Raw genomic sequence first — 18,015 nt, 5'->3', positions numbered from 1 at the left:
ATCTAGAGAACAGAAACTGCACTACTTAAAGAACACTTTTTTTTTTTTTTTTTTTTTTTTTACCAAGGCTGTAAAAATTTTTTACTTAAATACAACAGTACTGTTATTAAATATTATTGTGATTTTAAAATAAGTTATTTTATTAGTAAAAAACACATAACGTAAAAGGTGTCACTTGATATTTCATAATATGGTGATTTAATGCTCGTTTATCATTTTTAATATTATCAGTGTTGAAAAAGTTGTGCTGTTTAAAATACTGATACATTATTTTCTGGATTATTTTATGAATATAAAAATAAAAGAAAAGCATTTATTTGAAATAAAGATGTACTTTTTTTTTTTTTTTTTTTTTACTTTTGTCTCAATTTTATTTGCCACATTTAATGATTTCATGCCATAATTTGCATAAAAGGGATAGTACACCCCAAAATTAAAATTCTGTCAATAATTACTTCATCATCTTCATCTTCAGAACAAAAATTTGGATATTTTTGATGAAATCCAAGCGCTGTTTTTGACGACAATGTGACTGACACATCCAAGGCCAAAAAGATAGTAAGGACATTGTTCTTACGTTAAAATAGTCCATGTGACATTAGTAGTTGAACCCTAATTTTATGAAGCTACAAGAACACTCTTTGTGTGCAAAGAAAACAAAAATAACTCACTTTTTTTGTGTTGCACAGATGAATGAACATCATACTGGTCTCGATGAACATGATGGTGAGTAAATGAAAACAGGATTTTCATTTATCCTTTTTAACATCGGCTGAAAAACAGCATGTCAGCGTCCAGCAGATGGCATGCGTGTTCCATGACTGATCTCTCCGTTTGCCGTACTGTCAATTATATCTTGCTTTTGTTTTATCTGAGTGCAATTCAAAGTTCAACATCTTTTCAGTGGATTTACAGTGTGATTCTTGTAGATGTGAGCTGTCGAAGGAATAAGCACTTAGAAAATGAGAACGTCACAGTTATGTCCTTTACGGCGGCGAGAGTGGCTACTTGAGACGGCAAGAATGACAGCACTTTAACAAGCTTTATTAATCTGAAAGACACCGCTTAAGCCAAAGTTGCAAACAAACTGCTTAATACAATGATCTTTTCTCAATCAGCAGATAGCCGAGATCATCCACATCATACAGGTGTGTGTAATAATGTATATGCTACATGATGGGTTTGTAGGTTATTGATGTAGAACAAGGTGTTGTTACTATGGCAACAGGATGCTGTGCTGTGTGTGTGTGTGTGTGTGTGTGTGTGTGTGTGTGTGTGTGTGTAACATCTGTTTGGGCCGAGCTGTTTAGGCCATTGCACTGGCAGCAGAGCTATTTGTCCATATGGAAAAGGAGGATTAAATGATAATCAACATTTTATCTCTTTGCAATAATGTTTAACTTACAGTGACACAAATTGGACTACATACATCTGTATGAATATCTCCGGTCTAAACTTTAGTTTTAATGCATAGTTTGGGCTCGAAATACAAACACAGCGGTTTCTGTCTGGTTGGTGGGATTTTTTCCAGCCTTGTTCGTTTTAAGAAAAGCCTCTTTAGTTGCATGTATTAAAATCACCAAGTTAATATATTCATATAGTAGTAATTTATTTACACTACAGACTTCCAGTCTTCTAATCCAGAAGTTTTCAACCCTTTTGACCGCAAGGCCACCTAACATAATATTAAAAAAAAAGCATAAATATTTCTTTCAGTACTTTGTGATGTAATCATGATGAAGTGAAGTCTTGTATAGTTTCAGACCATGTTTCAGGGTCTCAAAATCTCTCCCCTATAGTTTTCACTGCGAGCTCAACTCAGCAAACTTCTAAGTGCACTGATGAAGCTTTAATGCTGAGGCATATCTGGATAATTACATGCATTGTGAAACGATGCTCTGCGGCATTATTTCCTGTCACAGCGCAGAGCATATGTTGTCAGTCTGACTGCTGTCTGATATTTGTCTGTTCTTCAAAGGGACTATTCCTCTTTGAGACTGATTAAGATGTTTGTCATGCTTTGGAGGGCCCAGAAGAATCGCACTCGCTCGGCATTTCTCATCGGCTGAGGCATGTAAAACTCATTTGTCTGAATCACTGCTGGATATCAACCGATAGGACGTGTATCTTATGGCAGACTCAGGGTCCCCCTTTCCCTTTGCCTATGACAGACGTCTTATTAATGAGTCCTCCTCAAACTCCAGACTAAAAACCCCGGTCCTTATCAACATCATCAAAAACGAGCGTTCTGTCATCATTTACTCCCCTTTCAAACCTATATGACTTTCTTTCTTCTGTGGAACGCAAAGGAAGACATACTAAAGCGTTTTTCACCATAAAATGAGGTCTGGAACAACACTGGACTAAAATTTCATTTTCGGGCGAAGTGTCCCTTTAATCAAGACAGTGCATTTTTTCCCGTGACACTCTTGGGCTCTCTTCGCTCCGCCAGTGTGTTCTGACATTTGTGCAATTCCATGCATAGTTGAGTAAATGTCATTTTGTGCGGATATAAAGTGTTTTTCAACATTGAATTACGGGGCAGTCTGACATGTACAGTCTCTGACAGGCGAACGCTTCGAGAAAAACATGTTATTCTTTCCTCATGTCAACAACTGAAAACATGATGGAACTGTTTTATTAACCTCGGTATTGCTTTTGTCCCCTCAACCCATTTTTTTTAAGCCCTTGCGCAGCTGAGAAACATAGATATATCTAGTATAAATGATAGCACGTGTCTATTAAAGTGTGCTTTCAGTGGAAACATAAACTCATGTTACCTGATCGGACAGGTAGTGTGACTAACAAATCAATGAAACTTGTCTTTGTGATTGATTTTTTACGATAAAATAGCCTTTTGATGTAACTAAAAAATTAATTCTTTTATTTGACAAGGACACACTAAACTGATCAAAAGCGATATTAAAAGCTATAAGATTTCGAGGTGAATAGGGGAAAAATTAACTACTAATAGTTATAGCCTATTATCGTTATTAACTAATAGTTGATTGATTACATTGATAATTCTCAACATTTTTGTATTACAAGTTTTCTAAATGTAAGGTTTAAATATGTATTTAATGTAATTTGCATACATTTCTGGAACAAAAATCTAAACACTGAATGAAATCAAAATTCTTATATTTATTTTATTTCTAAAAAAAAAGATTATACAGAGGGAATTTCCATAATTCAGAAAATACACATGGGAAAAATATATATTTTCCCTTTTTTTGAAGATATAGACACAAATAAAATGTACAGTATATGGCTTACAGTTAGGTTTGTGGCTCAGTGTAGGAGAAAAAAACTCATTTTGAGAAAACGGCCTTTAAAAAGGTGCACTGTAATTGAAATCTACTGACAAAAATAGTTCAAGTGCTATAAAAGAAACACTTAGCAGCGTCTTTCTGATGTTTTCTTTCCACTAGTCTGAAAGAACACTTTTTGAAAAACCAGAAAGTCCATAATCTCAAAAACGCGCAGTGTCTCCCCTCAAATACACCCTTAAATTTACCAAACAATCCTGAAAATATCGCAGTTTTCATAAAGATATTAAGCAGTTTTTAAATAAGAAAAATATTTCTGAGCAACAGATCAGCGTATAAGAGTGATTTCTGACTGGAGTAATGATGCTAAAAAAAAAAACTCAGCTTTGCCTCACAAAAATAAATTCCATTTTCAAATAGATTATAATATAAAACAGTTATTTTGATTTGCAACAATATTACACACTATTAGCCTTTTTATTGTATATTTAATCAAATACATGCAGCTTCGGTGAAAAAAAAAATCATTTTTGTCAAAATTTTTATATTTTTGGCAACTTTTAACACAGCTCTGCCGAAATATGACATTCTGCATGGTCAGTTGTTGTATTCTGTGCAAATTGTACTATTAAATGGCATGGTGTTATGTCTTTTTCTCACACAATTCAGATCAGTATTTCAATATCACAAAAATAAATGGCATTAGGATGCTAGAAGACCCCTCTGCTTTGCTTTTCAATGTTCTGATTACCCGATTGTATTAATTTATTGATTGCGGTAATTACACCATCCTGCTTTTCAGCTAACAGCTAGTCATCGACTAGTCATTAACTAAACTAGCAATCGTTAAGTCCAGACAGCTAAACAAGTTCACACGGCTTATTCAATGCAGTTGCGCCCTTCACGAGCATCATATCCCCACATGCATTACGTGCTGCGTCTGCATTCCTGTCCTCAGCTCTAACGGGACATCGACGTGACAAAAAATACCACTGTCCAGAACAAGAACAAATGAAAAACTTGGTTTCGGGATTGACAGAGACAGATATTGCTCTGACTCAAAGGGAGAACCTGAACGGCAAGTGTACTTTAGGCAGGCGCAAAGGTGTAAAGAAAAAAATGATATGCTCGCTTGAATAATTAAACAGCCTCTCTCTCTCTCTCTCTCTCAGAGATCAATCAATGACTTTACCCGACCTACAAGGTCTTCAGATCTTCCAAGTTTAAAATGAAGCGTAAAACGCCTATCGCAGGCGAAGGGTGGTCTGAAAGTAAAATCGCATCACGATAAATAAAACAACTCCCTTGGTTTTTTTTTGTACAAAGCAGTACTTGCTGTGAGACAAAGCAAGCATTCATAATAAGCGACGCAGACCGGTCGGCGTCAGCTAGGGAGCCGGATTAAAGGTGTGCTTATTTCCTAAAAGGATTTTGACCTCTGTGTCTCTCTGACAGGAGGAATCATTAACCACTCGAAGCGCCGGCCGCTGCTGCAGCCCCTCTGATGCAAATTTCATGTCAAAACATCAAACGCGCTTCTGATCAAAGGTCATCTCCCCTTTGTGTAGGTGTTTGATAGCAAAATTTCTATTTCATCTCCAACTGTCATAGTGCGTTAGAGTGCTCGAGGAGACAAGGGAGGCTCTGCGCTCCGAGCGTGTTGAGCATGAGTTGAGAGGAACGAGAAAATGCTCTTTTTGGGGTGTTGGTATGAGAGGTTTGTATTTTCTAAAGTGTTTGCTTTTCCAGATAACCGACTTACCATATGAGGGCAGCAACCGAATGATAACTTATAAAGCAATATCTTTGCAATTTAAGGTGGAGTAAATCTGTGGGGTTTTTTTTGTCCTGTTGCAATACAGTCTCTGCAATAAACTCCTCATCTGTGTGTGTGTGTGTGTGTGTGTGTGTTACGACATAGCCCACAACTTAAATTATTCTGCCAGGTTTACATTTATGTGCTTGTGTTTATTAAGTGGGCCCTAAAAGGACTAATATCACACAAAAATTGCACAAATTAACAATCATAAATTGAGTGAAAACATTTTATTGGTAAATACTAGAATATTTGTATAATATAATAAAAACTAATTATTAAAAATACTAATATATATATATATATATATATATATATATATATATATATATATATATATATACACACACACACACACACACACTAGCATTCAGAATTGGGGTATTAAAAATATTTTTATAGTGCACAAAGTTGGATTAGTCTCTTCCAAAAACAATGTTTTTCATGGTTTAAACACATGTATTATATAATTTGTGAAAATAAATGTTTCTTGAGTAGCAAATTAATATATATCATGGGATGCTAAATATTCAAAACAATTTTATACTGTAATATTTCACAATATTCATCTATAAATAATCATATATAAATCATATATCAACTATATATAAAAAAAAATATATATAATATATATATATATAGTTTGCACAGATCATTTTTGCAATAAATTACTTTATCAGCGAATGTATATACTGTATATCTTCTACATACAAATATACAGATTCTCCATATTTCTCCATAAGTGTTATCCCATCTGGACATATGAAGAATCCCATCCCAGTGTTCACCAGGTCTTCAGGACCTTCAGTGGTAAAAAACAGTCTGCAGCTTTGGGGACGTCAGAGCCCATTGCTCTGCATTATCATTACTGCATTTTCTGCCTACCTCTTCTATTTCCCATGCAAATGCGACACCTGCGGAGAGCGGCTGCTGAGAAGCAGGCCGCTGGAATAGATTTCACGGCTCATAATGCATAGCCTGGGAATTCAGGTATTAGAATGTGACGCTGCATGCAAATAGACCGAGCCACGTGATTAATAGAAAAGGCCTGGCGCATTGGCTGCTGCAAGTGTCCCTGACGTGTAAATTTTGATATTTTGAGCAGGCAGACATCCATCATTCTGACCTCGCTCTCCGAGCTTGACGTATCGGTGCACGTCAATCATCGGAGAACAAGTTACCTGCCAGATACGCTAATACCGCGACAGAACGAGACGCTGTTGCTCGAGTTGTTTATTTCGCACAGGTGACTCGCTGAAGTGGGATCTACTTAGACACGCGCCTGCCGTTCTTTTCCGGGCCGATAGATGGCACTGTTGCACTTCCGCTCAGAGGAAACGCCTTCTGCATTCTTAACGCGTCCACGTGTTCACTCATTGTGAATATGAGAATAGGTGCGTATTGGTTTAACACCTTTGCTTTTTTTGAAGGCATCACACTGTGACTTTGTTCCTGAGAGGATGTGTAATATATTTCTCTTGTTGATTACTTGTAATGTTCATAACGGAGATGCAGCTGAACTATTGCGAATATGTACAGTGTACCCCATATGGAAAAGTTTTGTTAAAAACCACTGTGATTCTTATATGTTTCAACAGAATATTGTAAGGGACTTATATGTTGCAGAAATCACATATATAAAATGCATAATATTTCTGTATTTACTATCATATATGTTATATATGTCCTGCATATGACTGAATCCTTATATATTTCCAAGATGTAAAAATATAGGGAAAGAATGCTAATTTAATATGAATGCCAGCCACATCTCTTGTGAGGCATATAAAACGCTGCAGAGCACAGAGCACCAGAGTGGCCACACAACAACAGTTTATTTTCTCAGGCAATCCATCTCAGACAATTGTGGAACACTCAACATTATTTATTTATCCAACACACTTATACTTAATTTAGATTTCAAATTTACACATAATATACAAAATTGTAACATACCTATAAATTAAAACGGTCAATTTCTATTGTTAGTCCTATTCCTATTCTTTTATTATGTCACTGCTATTCTGTGTGACAGAAGCACAGTGGGGCTTCTGTCACAAAAACGGATTTCTTTTATGTCTAAACATACCTGGCAATAAAGCTGATTACTAATCAGTACAAGGAATTACTTCAGTCACGCCCTTGCAATTATCTTACAGTATCTTATCTTGAACAGCCCCATGTCTATTCAAGACAATTATAGTCATAATCTGTATATTGATTTTCAGCCTTACATGAAACACAACATTTAAACACACACAATCACACATTTAAATTACACAATTTTTAATAGAGTGTATTATACAAGGTTCAGCTGCATATTTCACATATCAATATTTTTCTTTCAAATCATCACCATTTTTTGTGACGATTTCTTTAACACAACTTCTTTCACATTACTAAGTTTAGCTTATACAAGTAATTTTTGTTACCTACAAACATAAAACAAAAAAAAAAAAAAAAAAAAGTAATTCTTGTTCATGTCACATACTGTACAAAAATGGTTTTCTCTTATGCTATATTCTATATAATTTTAACCTCTTAATGTTTAATATTTTGTCACATTTAATCACTGATCTAGAAACATATTTGCCACAACTTCATTTATTTACAGTAATATGTCCTGATTTGTTCACAAACAACAGGACCAGCCTTTTCATAATTAATGTAAATACATGGTCTCACAATGTCATTGCTGTCAACTGCTCTTTCAAACCCTGTAGGAAAATGAACAGTCTTCATAAAGGTCAATGATATTTTGACAGTACATCCTCGAACCAGCTTCTGCATTATACAGTTTCCAAATTTGCCAACTGCATATAGGTGATGTTGGTCATCACTGACACAGAGAAAGTATGACACTTTGAAAATACTGCCATCTTTCAATATCACAACAGAGTTGTTCCTTTTCTTTGTCTTTGTGTAATTTTGGCTGTGAATGACCTCTCCATTGACCACTATTCTGTTATAATACCTGCCAGTAGAGCTCGGGTTACATCTAGCAATGCATGCAATGCATTGACATCATTTTCAGACACCGACCTGATCTTTGGCACTCCAAGTGCAGTCACCCCATCATATCTAGCATGAAGTCCCATTTGTCCAAGACTTTTGCATTCCTCCACAAAAGGTTTGAGGAAGCTATTCATCAGTGGTTTAGATGACCCAAACCACAAGGCACATAATATTTAACATTTTTGTCTCTTTCCTCTCGGGTAATTCATTAACAGAGCATAGTAAGGGCCAGATGCTGAATTTAGATGACTGGAACACAGGCACTCCATCACAATTAAACGAGAGGAAAGGAAAGAATCACTAACTGATTTCAGACATTTGTACAGCTTTCCATCGGAAATATCTGTTATTCCAGCTTTGTTTTGCTCATTGTAAATGTTTGTAATAGGTTCATTCTCCAAAAGAGCTTTAAGTTGATCCTCAAAAGGTATACAAATAAAAATTGGCCCAACTCTAAACTTTGTCTCACAGTTTTTATTGAGGAACAAATCTGACATTTTAATTCACTGTCCTTGGATGCTGAAAAGCCAATATAAGAGCTGCAAACACCACAATAATGATGGTATTGTGATTTGTCCACAAAATCTTTAAATGCCTTCTCTAGCATGTACTTGCTACGTGGGATGCTTGTAGTATCCCCACTACATAACCTTAACAGCTTCAGTAGGTCCTCCATTAAAGCCCCTGTTACATTGTGCTTCAAGGAAAATGCAAGGATGTTCAGCCAGCTGATGTCTGTGACATGGTCATCTGAGGAACCCGAAGCGGCATGGTTAGTATTCTGTAACAAATGGAAAAGAATCAAAATAGGAGTGATCATAATCTAAGCGTGTACCAAAAGAAATGTGTTACAGTTTAAAGGTTTATATATTTTTTTAAACTCATTTCATTTCAATTCATTCATTTATAAAGCACTTTTAAAACAACGGAGTGTTGACCAAAGTGCTGCACAAAAAGTAAAATGCACATCTAAAAAAAAAAAAAAAAGAAAAACACCAGATAAATGAACAGTGCTTTATAAATGAATAAATTAAATTAAATTAAACTCATCAAAAATGCATTATGCTATGTACTGAATAGTCTTTACACATTTAGGGATAATGTACCTAGAATACAACGTAAACCTAAATTATATACAACCTTTCTGATTCCCAAACATAGTCTGGGACAAATTCCTTATTTACCTGCAACTCTGATGAAGTACCATTTCCTGCAGTCTCTGATGAAGGCCTGTTGCAAGCGCAAAACGTGAACAGAACTGTGATTGGTTATAAAGTTCAACGCTGCAAAAAACAACCAATAAAGCAATCTGATTATCTAAACAGGATTGCGCGAAATGGCCATTTTCATTCATGAAATTAATATTCTTCAAGCACCCTTTAATTTCTGACCCTGTTGTCAAATTAATTTTTTTCTACATACATTTTATAACGTTGTATATTTTATACCATCGATATATATATATATATATATATATATATATATATATATATATATATATATATATATATATATATATATATATATATATATATTTTTTTTTTACCTTCTTTTCCATCTGGTCCATGTACGTCGAGGTATCTTTCTTTCATCTTCATGGCAATTGTGAAAGCAATATGCTTTTCGTTTCGGCATTTTTCTTCTTGCTTATGTAAAAAAATAGTATATTTTCTGAACACCTACGCGTAAGCAAAATATAAAACACGCTGATTGGTTGATGTTTGAACTGGTTGGCGGGATCCAATGAAAAGCCAGATCGCTGGGTTATTTGGAAGTCAAGTACCCAGAGAGCGGCAACGGGGCGTTTCTTCAACGGCTCTCACTTGATTGATTTCTTCAGTAACGTCACCAGGAACCTAAGGTATGAATAATTTAACGATGCTTATCCAGGATTGTGCAATTAACAATTAATAAGCAAAGTATAGCTATATTTTTCCCTAGAATCCGTTAATGCTAAACTATCAGACCACAGTTGCAAGAGTTAACGTTTATCATTACGTTACGTTAGTTTGCTAGCTTTATAGCTAACGTTAAACTTAGTACCTGAGCCTTAACGTTATATCGAGAAGTGTCAACATTACACTACTATTTTTTGTGTACTATAAATGCAAGTTTAACAAGCAACCCTTTTTTAATTCCTAAGGTGTGATGAGAAAGTTTGCAGTGGTCCAGTGGGTCAGTGGAGAGGATGCTGGGATGTATAGCGAGGTGAAAACCGATGCCATACGTAAATATGATGACACCAAGATGGATGACGATGGATACCCACAAACGGACTATTCGGCTGCTGTGGAGTGGCAGAAAGGAAAAAAGCCAAAACATGGATGGCCAGTGTACATGGCCTCTATCAAATTTGTGAGCAGTAAGTAGACCTATGTAATGCATTTCTTTTACAGTATCAGGACCTATAAATGATGTGACTCTGTTACCAATAACATTTTTACATTTAGAAATTTTGCAGATAAATTCAAAGGATTAATTTAGCTTTTATTTCATGTTAATTTCCATTTAAATTTTTTAGTACTTAAGCTTATTTCTATTAATTGCCATGGCAACATTTGTAATTATTATTATTATTCATTATATATCATTTAAGTATACTAAAATCAGTTTAAAATTTTCACTGTACTTTAAATTAATTAAATTACAAGTGAAATAAAATAAAGAATTAATTTAGCTGTCATTTAGTTTCAATTTCAGTTTCATTTAAACTTATTTCAGTTACTTGCCAAGGCATTTCTATTGTTTTTAAGTTTTAAAATGTTAATCTAATGTTTAGGTATATATTTATTTAACATACAATAACATGCACATGATTAATTACATGCATTAAATTAAAAATATTGTTTTCTTTACTTTGAAGTGCTCTGATCTCACCTCCCACTTTGAACTATTTTTCAGACAACCGATATCACACTAATGCTAAAATTAGAGAATTACTGGGGTTGGAGTCTGATGCAAGTAACAAACCTCTGCCTAAGAAAAGGAGCTCAGTCCCACCATCAAGATATACAGATTCAGATGAAACTGATGTTGAGAATACACCGGTAAGATTGTTTGTGTTCAGATCACAATAATCACACACCATATACTTAAGTACAGAGTTTAAATGTTTGGATACTTAAAAAGGTCTTTGGTATTTTTAAACATAGGTCCTATTGATATTTAGAGCAGTAAAACCAGCTGTGGCAAACAGGCTATACAAAGGAAGTCTACATAGCAAGACAACAAAGTAACCTACTTTTTTGTACCTGACTATGTCCAAAATGTGGATGACTTTAAGATGGGAATAACATTCTTTGAGATCTGCCTCTCTGCCTCCCTTCAGATTCTCTCACTTAGGTATCTTCTGCTGTACAGTTATTTTATGTCAATATGTCTACATTTATAGAGGTAAGAAGACAAATGTGTGTCATTTTCCATGTCCTCTCCAGGGTCATATCCTTTAATAACATTTTTAAGCCTAGTAGCCTTTAAGTAAGGATAACTTTAATGTTGCTATCTTGCCACAGTTCCATTGTATAGCCTTTTCATAGCTGGTAGCTAGATACCTCACTCTAGCTTAAATTAATGTTTTGACAAATTAAAGGATTTTTCCATTGATATTTGATCTAGACTTAGTAAAGACCTCTTTATACTTTACAAGTATATTGAAAGAGAACACCAGACCCTCATGGAAAAGATTTTGTCCACTTGCACTGAATTCATTTTAGATAAAAAAAAAAAATTCTACACTTGTTTCTTGTTCCTTGACAGAGCCAAAAGAAAAGGACAGTGGTTCACAAACCACAGAGAAATGTTGCCCAAATGATTGTTGATCAGTATCAAGCCACAACCTTGACAGACACTCAGAAGAAGCTGAACGACTTGGAGGAGGAAAATGAAAAATTGAGAAATGACAATGAAAAATTAAGAACAATGCTTATTAAAGGCATGTATTGGTGTTATTGTCCTATTGTGCTAAAACATGCAGTCAGCATTTCAGACTTTTAGATTTTTATTGAACTGTTGTTTTGTTCCAATAATATTGTTTAATTTGGTATGTAAAGATGAGACAAACACTCTAATGGCATGCAATCAAAATAATTATTGGTAACTACATTTTTATAAAGTATATGACAAAAAACCCGAAACATTTACATTACATTTACATTTAGTCATTTAGCAGACGCTTTTATCCAAAGCGACTTACAATTGAGAATAGAAGCAGTCAAATCAACAAGAAGACACTCGGATATAAGTGCTGTAGCAAGTCTCAGCAATGGCCCTAAAGTCTCAGTGTTCGTCAACGTCGTCGGTCAGCTCTGACTTGGAAGTTGGACAGGGTTTGCCACAGCGTATTACACACCCCATCCAACAGCCCTCTCCCACAGCCCTCCCGGCACCGAAAGCAGCATCCACAGAACAGGTAATGTACTACATTAATTACTGAATGATGATTTGGTAATCAGTATTGCAGGCCTTGGAAACACTGTATAAAAAGCTTTTTCGTACTCTTTCTATAACAGGTGGAAATTTCTCCTGGATCTAACGTATTCATTGACAGACTGGCTTGGGCAGTGGCACAGAATGCGAACTCTGCCTCCTGTTTTGTGAGAACACTCCTGACAGCAACATCCAAGGATTCTGGACCACAACGTCAGGCTCTTGACAAAATAAAAGTGGATGCTATCTACAGTAAGTTGTAAATCAGTTCAGAAAATTGTAATTATGTAGATTGAGCTCCATATTATATAGCTGCACTATGAGTTATATATTATTATCATTATATCCAAAGTGATTCACTGGGAGTAAAGTTTATGCAAACTGTCTTGTTTCAGGCCATGATAGTGACAGTCCCTATGCAGTGTTGGGCAGTAACACATTAATGTGCATGCTCACAAATTCTCTCGATATAACACACAAATTAATTGTACACTTTAGCCATTATGAGTGATTCAATACACATACAGTACAGACCAAAAGTTTGGACACACCTTCTCATTCAAAGAGTTTTCTTTATTTTCATGACTATGAAAATTGTAGATTCACACTGAAGGCATCAAAACTATGAATGAACACATGTGGAATTATATACATAACATAAAATATGTCATATTCTAGGTTCTTCAAAGTAGCCACCCCTTGCTTTGATTACTGCTTTCACACTCTTGGCTTTCTCTTGATGAGCTTCAAGAGGTATCTCCTGAAATGGTTGTCCCTTCACAGGTGCCAGGTTTAATAAGTGGGATTTCTTGTCTTATAAATGTGGTTGGGAGCATCAGTTGTGTTGTGCAGAAGTAAGGTGATACACAGCTGATAGTCTACTGAACAGACTGTTAGAATCTGTATTGTGGCAAGAAAAAGCAGCTTCATGTGTTCATTCATAGTTTTGATGCCTTCAGTGTGAATCTACAATTTTCATAGTCATGAAAACAAAGAAAACTCTTTGAATGAGAAGGTGTGTCCAAACTTTTGGTCTGTACTGTATATTAATTGTGTTATGACAAAGATTTGTGAGATTGCAATGAACTACAAATTATAAAAGCAGAGCTATTTGCTGACATTCTGCCATGTACACAGCAGCCTATGCTTGCTTTAGTTAAAATGTTTTGTGAATGTTGATGTTTTAATAAATATATAACAGGAGAGTTTATGCTGGCATTTCATGTAAATGTCATGGATATTGCCACTGAAAAAAAAAGTAATGCAACTAGTAATTTAACTAATTAATGTTTATACAAAGCAATCAGAACAGTAATATGATTACTCATAAAAGAAGAAAACTGTAATTTTATTACTTTTTCAGAGTAACTTGCCCAGCACTGAGCATGCACACCAGTAAGCTGATAACTCACTTTTTTTTTTTAAATAATAAGTTTTCCCCTGTTTATATGCTCATCAGTAACCTGACAATACAAGTAAGCTGTGTTTACATGACTTCATTCATAAATCAAGTTATTTTCCTGTAGTGACATCAAAATATAATCATTTGCGTATCTGACTCCCGAGTATTCCATAAATTCATCGGTTGTGATGTTAATTAAAACTTGCAAAATATCAGCAGGGAACTTGCAGCTTATATATGATCCTCTTATGCAGTTATAGATGGAGCATTGTGACTGAACCACTTCTACTTATGCTGCACGAGATGAGAACACACCTTTATAATGTTATTCGTCATGAAAAAGTCCTTCTTTCTGTTCTGCAAGACGCGTTTGCTCTGTCTAGATGTGCTTAAATCTGCAGTAACGGTGCGCTCCTGTCATGAATAGCACACTTTAATAAGCCGACAGAAAGTGGGCCACTGCGTTTACATGCTACACGAAATCTGAGTAAGAGGCAAAAAAACTACCTGTTCTGACCACTTTATGCTTATGCCGTTTATGACATTACTACGATAAAAGAAAACCTGTTACCGCATTTACATGACCAAGTGTGTTTTCGGTTTATTAAGCATAATCAGCTTAAGAATGTGCATGTAAATGCCCTCACTGTCTCACAACTTTCTGGGTTCCATTTGGGGATCTTCTAGGGATCCCTAAACACTAGACTTATGTAGTCATTAACTGTAGGCCACCTTGCTTCCTAATGATGTTTTGCCTTTTTTTCATTTGTCTCACAGGAGCAACATTGCAAAAGTGGCCTCACGTGGTGCCCTCCAGCATTGGTGCAGCCATCAATGCCAAATTAACAGAAATAAGAGGAAAGAAAAAACACAAAAACATTCGGAAACCTTGATGCTCTTTGATAACTGATGGCTATGACAGTGTGTATTTACTGTTGTATCAACTTTTTGTTGTTTTTTTTCCAAAGCAATGTTTTGTTTGCTATTTGAAATTTTATATTACTTGTAGTATAATTTAATTGTCATCTTCATTGAGTTTAAATAAATAAGCGTTCCAATGCAAATTTGTGTAAGTCATTGACTGAAATCCTATATGATTAGTATATGCCTACATATTTTAATATTGACTGAAATCATGTATGATAATTATATGTAGAGTTACAACAATATTATTGATGCAATATAAGCAACACACAGTTTCCTATTAAAACAGTATAAAATATGTATGAAATATATAAAGAAACCTATTAAGAAACTACACAAAATGTAAATAAATCCTATATGACTTCAATTACACTAGCATATAATTTTATATAAGAACTTTAAATGATTTGTATATGAGTATTAGTAATTTCCCTAATTATTTTTAATATTTTTTCATACTGTTTTAATGTAAAATTCATATAAGAATTTATGCAGTTTTCATATATGACCCTAAAATCCCCTACATGTTTTATGTGTGCTTTTTAATATGAAAGTGGCCATAACCGGTCTGATTTTGTGTAGGACATATATTGGACTTGTATGAAACACACAAGGTAAATCTGGCTGAATTCAGTAAGGAAGATATATGGTTGCTGTATATGAATTATACAGTTTTTTTTCATATGGGACGGCGTGAGCGAGCGAGCGCGAAGCGCCTCAGTTCCTTACTCGCTATGGTCTAACTTCTTCCTTTATTTACCAAATGGAGAAATGCTCTTTAAAAACCCACCACTTGTTTTTCCTGATGCTTCAAACTTTTGCAGAATCAGGAAGCATATTAATAGTAGGAGTGTCCATATACTATTAATTTAACTATAAATTATCTTATGATTCTTGAGGTTTCCAGTAGGCTATATATATATATATATATATATATATATATATATATATATATATATATATATATATATATATATATATATATATATATATGTGTGTGTGTGTGTGTGTGTGTGTGTGTGTGTGTGTGTGTGTGTGTGTGTGTGTGTGTGCATGTGTGTTTCAGTTTATATCTATATAATCATACACATCTCTTCCATCTTTTTAAAATTTATTTCGATTTTTATTTAAATGTATTCTTTAAAAAACGCACCCTTTAGACTTGCATTGCTTCAATTTACTATGTAAATGCATGTATATATGTATGTATGTATGTATATGTATATATGGGTGTATGTAATTAACACTAGCTTCTCTATTCATACAATTAAAAATAACTAAAAACTCTCTCTATTCTCTACTCTAAGCCTCCCATATTATTTTTCTATGCTATTTGTTTTTATTTGAAAAATTTCTTGCTATATGTACTACATTAAGCTGAGACTTGCGTATCATTGCTTTTTGGATAAAAGCATCTCTGCTATGTCTAAATATCTTTGTTTTATATTTTCAGGTAGCCTACTGTGATTAAGATCATTTTATTGTATGAGTAATAGTTATTTTGTTTTAAATCATTTTTTTTTTAAAATCATTTTTGTTCATCCTGCAGTCCGTTTTAGAAAAGCTTGCTGAGGCCCCCTAATGGGGCCCCGGGCCCTGGCCTCCTGTTTGAGATCCTTTGATCTAAAGGTAACTGATTTATATGCCACTCAGGTTTTCTAATATGAGAATATGATGTCTGAAAGACCATCAGTGTTAGAGAAACACAAAACTCATCTCCGTAACAGATTGCCTTGTCGTAACATGTCCAAAGTGAGTCAATGGGAGATAGATAGATTCATTCCAATGGGCAATTTATTCTCTCCGGCTACATATTAAAGTCGAGCCTCGGCGTCCATTGTTGGGCATAAGGGATTAAGACTTTCACCGCAGCACTAATGCAGAGAGAGAACGAGATTAGGAAAAGTTATTCAAAAATTATCCGCAGATATTTGTTGAAGGACCATCAACATGCCTGGCGCAGTCCCTACGGTGCAGTTTAGCAGACATATTTATTTCAGTCTTTGTGCCGCTGCCATTAAATTTGCAATGTTTGCACGCTCATTCTCTCCCCAGGTCAGAGCCTTTGCCACACAAAGACCCATCATTAGTATTCCTTATACGACTTTGCACCAGACAGCCAGCTCTGCTTATAAAAGCTCCTCTTCTATCACAGAGAGACACCCCCATACACAAAGTGATGGGCTTATTTAAGCATGAGATATAGGTGTATAAATGGAAAGAGAAAGCCGAAAACCTTTATCCAACAACACAAAACCTATCCTGACTAAATCTGTTCCATTTTTTGTTTAGCTCGGATTCAAATGGAATATGTAAAGGGAGTCAGAACATCAAAAGATGGATTTTCGTGCACGCTTTCGCACATATGCATACGGCTGCACGCCTGCTCATAAATACAGAACACCGCCCCTGCTAACAGTTGTCAGGTTGTCAGGACGAAATGACCTTTACCTAAATGACTGCACGTCTCTTCACACCACATTGAGTGGCTCTGCATTGGTAGACTGGCCTCTGTTGGACATCGTCACGTTCCTGATGAAATGCAGTGAATCTGAAGGAAATTAAAGGAACGGTTCATCCAAAAGGGATGATTTGCTGGAGCTTCACTCACCCTCAGGCCATCCAAGAATTAGATGGGAACGGAAAAGATAATCTGCAGTGAATGCGTTCTGTCAGAGTCCAAACAGCTGATAAAAATATCACAATAATCCACACGACTGAGGAGTTTCATGGATTACAGACTTTGTGATTTTACCTGAAGAATGGTTCAAAATCGAAATGCCTTAATGAGTCATTACTTTTACAAACACGCCGGTTTTTACTTTGCAAGAAGTTGATTAATGGGCTGGAGTTTGTATGGATTATTGCGTTAGCTGTTTGGCCTCTTATTCTGACGGCACCCATTCACTTCAGAAGATCCTTCGGTGGGCACCTTGTTCAGTTTTTCCAAATCTGTAAGGGAAAGAAAAATTCTGTAAATGCTCATAGCATAATCTCATACAGTTAATATTTTCCAGATGTTCCCCAGGCAAACATATCTGTTTATGAAATGTATGAATATGTATCTGAGGATATAAAATGTTCTAGACGTTAATTCTCCAGTAAGAACAAACAGGGCTTAATTTATTTCTTCTTCTTTTTTTAAATCACATAGCGCTAAATGA

At 35.1% G+C, this 18,015-nt stretch overlaps 1 long non-coding RNA gene across 1 annotated transcript; it reads left to right on the top strand.

Moving 5' to 3' along the window:
- Nucleotides 1-6,364: 6,364 nt before the first annotated feature.
- LOC122353733 lies at nucleotides 6,365-17,218 on the top strand. The gene is made up of 3 exons (XR_006252055.1): nucleotides 6,365-6,479; nucleotides 16,401-16,480; nucleotides 17,144-17,218. It is a non-coding gene; the product is annotated as an uncharacterized LOC122353733 (long non-coding RNA).
- Nucleotides 17,219-18,015: the final 797 nt, after the last annotated feature.

This window comes from Puntigrus tetrazona, chromosome 11 (assembly GCF_018831695.1).
Source record: "Puntigrus tetrazona isolate hp1 chromosome 11, ASM1883169v1, whole genome shotgun sequence".
NCBI lineage: Eukaryota > Metazoa > Chordata > Actinopteri > Cypriniformes > Cyprinidae > Puntigrus > Puntigrus tetrazona.
Note: the sequence above shows the minus strand (reverse complement) of the source record. Positions and strands in the feature narration are given on the sequence as shown.